Source organism: Silene latifolia, chromosome 1, assembly GCF_048544455.1.
Source record: "Silene latifolia isolate original U9 population chromosome 1, ASM4854445v1, whole genome shotgun sequence".
NCBI lineage: Eukaryota > Viridiplantae > Streptophyta > Magnoliopsida > Caryophyllales > Caryophyllaceae > Silene > Silene latifolia.
This window is the reverse complement of record NC_133526.1, coordinates 153661307-153667508: the sequence shown is the minus strand read 5'-3', so window position 1 is coordinate 153667508 and position 6202 is coordinate 153661307. Positions and strand designations below refer to the sequence as shown.

General features: G+C 39.9%; 1 non-coding gene across 1 annotated transcript; it reads left to right on the top strand.

Annotated features, from left to right (window-relative positions):
- The first annotated feature begins 1412 nt into the window (after positions 1–1412).
- Positions 1413–1520, top strand: LOC141624240 (small nucleolar RNA R71). Its single transcript, XR_012534054.1, has one exon. It is a non-coding gene; the product is annotated as a small nucleolar RNA R71 (small nucleolar RNA).
- Positions 1521–6202: the final 4682 nt, after the last annotated feature.

Sequence of the window (6202 nt, the reverse complement as noted above, 5' to 3'; positions counted from 1 at the left end):
GTATATAACCTGCTAATCACTTTCATCCGAGTCAAATAATATAATCGATCATTACAATCACCAACGAACGTTAACGACTTGCAATTCCGACTTCACAGCCAGGACTCAGCCAAGGAACGGACGCAGCAACTGCTGCGCCTCTTCCAAGGGACGCGGCTCTACTGGGCCTGTTCCTGGTTGATTTCTATCTCTGAACTCCTGTTAATTTACTATTATTCGTATTATCACCTTAATTTCTGTTCGTTAATTCCTTTGTTCTTTCTTTTCCAATTTATCCGTTTTAAAAGTATTTTCGACATAAATCAATTAATCCAATGTAATTATTGTAATTTTCATTATTGTATTTATTATTGTATTCATATTTCTTGTATCACTTGCATGCCTTCATATGTAATTGAACTTAAATCCCGACTTTGACATCAATTGTATGATTAAATTACGTGTTTACCGACTTAGTCTAATTCTTCACATGTTAGGATTAATCTAATGGATGTTGCATTGCATGCATATAATTGACAATATATCGAGGATAGACGATTTTCCCTAATCATTAGTAGAGGCCGCTATCGAGGCGGGCGGGATTAGGTGTTCGATCAAAAGAGCTTCCTAATACGTACCCTCACCCCTTACTCCAGATCTCTGTGAACATCCGTTTTCATTGGCATCCACGAGAGTCATTCTAGACATAGAATGCTAAGGGTAACGAGTTCTTGGTGTTCATGTCACTACTTTGTGTCTTCACATGGCACGAGGTATTCGAACGGTTTCCAATTTTCCACAATAAATTGGTGGCGACTCCACAAATGCAAACGCTTGTTCTCCCCCAAGTGCCCCCGTGGGCCCGCGTCCACAATGAGGAATTATACTTTTGTTGTTGTGGAATGTAAGCATTTTGTTGTTGTGGTTGGGGTTGAGGTTGAGGGTTAAGCACATTATTAATTTTATAAGACATATTCGGGTGAAATCTTGAATTCGTGTTATAAGTATTTGAAAATGTACCCGGTGGATATGAATTTTGTCTAAAAGTTTGATAAGCGCATACCTCCTCCATAGTAGCTTGGCAATGAGCGGCATAATGACCCGCACCCCCGCAACCTTCACAAACAATGATTTGGCTAATAGAGGACACGACATTGAGTTATTGAGAATCCCTAGCATCTCGTTCCGCTAATTGTTGTTGGAGTAAGGTAATTTGAGCTAACAAGACAGGATTATCGGATTCCTCCTTAACCTTGAGTGGCACACTTCGGGAATTGACATATTGCGCGTCATGTATGGCCATGGATTCGATTGTGTCATGAGAAATATCGGTGTCAATTTGATCAAACCGCCCATTGTTGGTGGAATCGAGAATCCTTTGGGACTTGGCACAACATCCATTGTAGAATGTTATAGCTGGGAACCAAGCATCCAACCCATGATGTGGGCATTGCCTTTGCAACTCTTTGTACCTCTCCCAAGCTTCATATAAGCTTTCAATAGCTTGTTGACGGAATCCGGTGATTTGGCTCCTCAAGGTTTAAGTTTTCTCCGGTGGAAAAAAACTTTTGATAGAAAGCAAGAGCCAATGTCTCCCAATTTGTGATTCCCATGGCGGTGCAATCAAGGCTATTGATCCATAGCTTTGCCTTGTCCTTCAAAGAGAAAGGGAAAAGTATTTCCCTTATTTGGGCTTGAGTGACGCCCATTTGCTAAATCATGGAGCAATAATCGCAGAAGTTTTGCACATGCAAATTGGGATCCTCCAAAGGACTTCCCCCAAATTGCTTCCTCTCCACAAGGCTAATGAAAGCCGGTTTGATCTCGAATTCCGGCGTGGTAATTTGAGTAGTTTTAATACCGGCCGGAAGCATAGTCGTGGTGGGCTTGGAATGATCGGAAAGTTTCACCATCTTTTTTGTTGGAGATGGTGGTGGTGGTGGAGATGATGAACTAAAAACATCCTCCTCTTTAAGAGATTTAATATCGTCTAAGTAAGACTTTCTTGCACTTTCAACTTGTATGGGAGAAGCGGCTTCTTTAACTTCTTTCCAAAATCATCATCTTCTCCGAAAGGTTTTCTCGAGCTCGGAATCCGGTGAAATCAAATCTCCACTACGAGAAGACCTGGGCATAAGACAATAATCTATAGAAAATGATAAGTAACAGTCTCAAGGAACAAGTGTTCCTCAAAACAAATGAAAACAAGATAGAAATCAACAAATCTAAATGCAATAAAACCGTGCTTCCCGGCAACGGCGCCAAAATTTGATAGGCTATGTCGCATTGCTAACAAAGGTAAATTCCCTAGACACAAATTAATGTAGCAATAGGGGTCGAACACAAGGAGACTGGAATTGCGCTATGAAATGCTATGAGTAGACTTCTATCAAGGTCGATTACGATTGGTTTGTTTTGTTAGTTGGTTTGTTAATAGCAAATTAAACGTTGTAAACTATGTGATTAAAGGAGTCTAGGGGAGTCGTGTCACACATACAATTGTAAATATATATTCATGCTAAACTCGTAAATAATAACATTGTCAATTGTATAGGCTTAAAGACACCCACCTATCGATATTAGTGTCAACCATAGACTGGGCCCTAGAGAAACTCTCGTTTATGAATAGGTCATCCTACTACACATGCTTAGTCTAATCCGATTCCGTGCCTCTCGACTTATAGAACGAATTAACAAACTTAATCAATGAATAAGGCATCTAAAAAAAGATTAATCATGACGATACAAACATGTGATAGAAACAATTAGACAATATTATATCAACCTAATTTATCATTTTACATATATTAGTTATTGCTTGGCTTCCCTAGTCCCTAGACTAAGGAAAGTTAGCTACTCATATTGAAATGTAAACTACAAACTATGATGTAATAAATTATAATACCCGTCCTTTTAGAGATCCGTTGACCGTCGTTGACTGACCTTAGACACCTATCCAGACCTTCGGGAACCTTACGAGTCAACCTTTTTGACGTTGTGAGCCTTTGAGTTCTTGTTACTCGATCTAGCAGAGGCTACTCGATCGAGTAGCTTAGTCACTCGATCGAGTAGAGGTCACTCGATCGAGTAAGTTGTTTACTTGATCGAGTAACATGAGTTCAGCGGGGAATTATAAATCGTGTTATCGTGAAATCCAAATCATTTCTCCACCTTTCCTCCTAAACCTAAATGCCGTCATATCACTTCTCCTTCACCATGATTCCTCTCCTTGAGGCCTTTGAGAGTGGTTACACCATAGGGATAGGATGCTTGAGTCGGGTAGCGGTCTTAACGCCGGATTGCTTTGTATAGGTAAGTTGTCATCATCATCATCGTCTCCCTTGGTTTCAGTTGTGTTTATGGTAGTAGTAATAGATGGTTATGCTGGTTGTTATAGGTGGTTATGGTGGCTGCTTGTTGTCTTGTGGTCGCGCGCGGAATCGCTGCGGTTTGCTAAAGGTAGGTTTTCCTACTCAGTACTGTTGGTTGTCTAGTGTGTCGATTGTATTGTATAATTGGTTTTAGTATCGTCGATAGTGCTGTGGATTGGTTGTGATTGGTCATTGTGATTGTTTGTCTGTGGTTCTCAAGGTGCGTCCTCGGCTGAGTAGAGTCACTTGTGGGAGTGGCTTCACGCCCTTGATTCGCCCTCTGTGGAACCCGCCACAGAAGAGGATGTGCACATTAAGGAACATGGGTTATCACTCGGATTAGATGAGCGGGGCTTAGGTGGGAACGGCTGCGGTCCCCCACTGGCGGTGTGGATTACTGGTTGCGATTGGTAATCTGGCAAGACTGGACCTTCGCGCAGTCAGATATGTGTTGGTGATTGGAGGAGGTGGTTTATGCGTGATACTGCGTTTGTTGTGCCTGCCTTAGTAATATTCCTTCAGTTACTGACCTTGTGTGGTGTTGCTGTGTTGTCTTCTTGTGTTGTGTCTGCCGTGATCTACTATGGTGAGCAGTCAGTCTTAGCAGGTTGATGTCTGGGTCATAGTTGGGTGCTTGGAGGGACGAGTCTTGGCAGTGATAATTTCACCTAGTTGATAGTTATCACGAGTTCTATCTTTTATTTTGTTTAAATCACTTGTAATTTATTATAACAGTTCTTTTATCGACATTTGATTATTACAGTCCTCTGGCAACCGAGATGGTAACGTCCTTATCTGCTAGGGAAGGTCTTGTTAAGGCTCCTTGGTAGATGGGGGTGTTACAAAGTGGTATCAGAGCGATGATTTTAGAACCTGTAACTAATGAGCCCAATGAACGTAGTGAGTCTAATAAAATGAACCTGGTGTATGTATGTTGGGAGCCCCGGCTGATGCTTGATTTTGGGTGAGAAGGCACCCTCATTTCAAAATCATGGCCCCAATATGCTTAAGCCAGCCACCGAGTGTGGGGATATCGAGTCAGAAATTGTGTGCATAGATGTGTATGATAAATAGGTTAGAAGTAATTGTGATGGAGTCTATGGTAATGTCTAATGCGTGCAAATAGTAATGATGAACTTTGAAGGGTTGTGAATTGTTAGAAGTGTGTGTGTGGATGTGGTAAAGATGGTGTATGTGCGAGGAGTTGCATACGAGTATTGAATAATGTGATGATGATAATGAGTTGTGAGTCTTTATATGCGTTCTAGTTAATAAAAGTTGTCAAGTAATGTTGCGGAATGCAATGGATGAATGTTGTTGCGTATTCTTGTGACATGGCATAATTATGTTTGATATTTGGTTGATGAATTGTTATGATGTGTTTGAAATTTTGAGCAAACTTGAGTAGTAAGTGGTAATCACATTGCTAAATAGAAGTTTGGTGTAGTGTAAACATATATCGAATGATTGAGTTTACATATGCGTAAGTGCGAGTAGAATAATGTGATGATTGTATACATGTATAAATAGATGTTATAGTTGAATTATTTCAACTAAACTTCCCCCACGACAAGGCAAAAAGGAACTAAGGCAACCTACAACTATCCATTCTGACAAGGACAAGTACAACCGTTCATGAATACCACCCTGATATGAATGCTCATCAACCATCACCATCATCTACCTTAGCACACATCACTCAACATGACTTCCTACCAAATCATCAACAGGCCATTACTCAAGTATAAACCAACACGACTATCTGTTTATTCCTCCATCAACTATTTACCAACAACCATTAGTTACCAATCACCAAAATGCAGTAACCTATCAACCACTTATATAAGAAACAATTAACATTCTATTTCAAATTAATTCCACAGCATTCATATTACTCAATAATGCAGCGATAAATGAATTACTTAACAACTGTGTGAACCATTACTCGGACATGAAATACAATCACATGACGAATTTAATCAACAATTGCCAACAATTATTCGACAATCACTAACAATTACTCAAACAACCGCTCAAAATACTATGAGATTGTCATAATTTTGTCATTTTCCCATGCGACATTACTCTTCCCCTCTTAAAAAGGAACTTCGTCCCCGAAGTTCACCTTGAAGACGAACATTAATCACTACACGCGGCGATAACTTTTATTCCATATTGACGTTACGAACAAATTATACTATACGGTGAGACTCACAACGAACATGGTACTTCATTGACATTACATAGATATGACTTTTGTATATTAAACCATAGGAAAAGTGAACACATAATTACATATTCCGTCATCCCATTATCATACATGACATCGATTAATTTCTTACGCGACATTAAAAAACATGCAACAAGAATTATAACCACCATTTAACATTTCCGAAATTCAGTTTGGCATCCAAAAAGTGTGGAAGCACAAAACCATAATTACACCGTATAAACCGTACTTTGAAACACAACAATGTCATTACCAATAATAATAAAGGGACATATTATCAAAAAAGTACACAAGCATGAAGGCCAAAACAATTTTAGAACGAATAAAACCGACATACAGAGGCACTCGATCGAGCTCAAAGGCTACTTGATCGAGTTGATGTTACTCGATCGAGTTCATCAGCTACTCGATCGAGTACGCTGAGTCCAGAGAGCATTTCTAACTAGCATCTGCAGTTACTCGATCGAGTGAAGGGCACTCGATCGAGTAACCACAGGTCACACTCCTCCAAGTAGATACGTTGCAAGGCCAAAGAAACATAACCAAGTCGGAGTTTCATTTCCAAAACAATCCACCTGCATAACCAGTTTTAAAGTCATCCAAAATACGGCATTATGGCAAA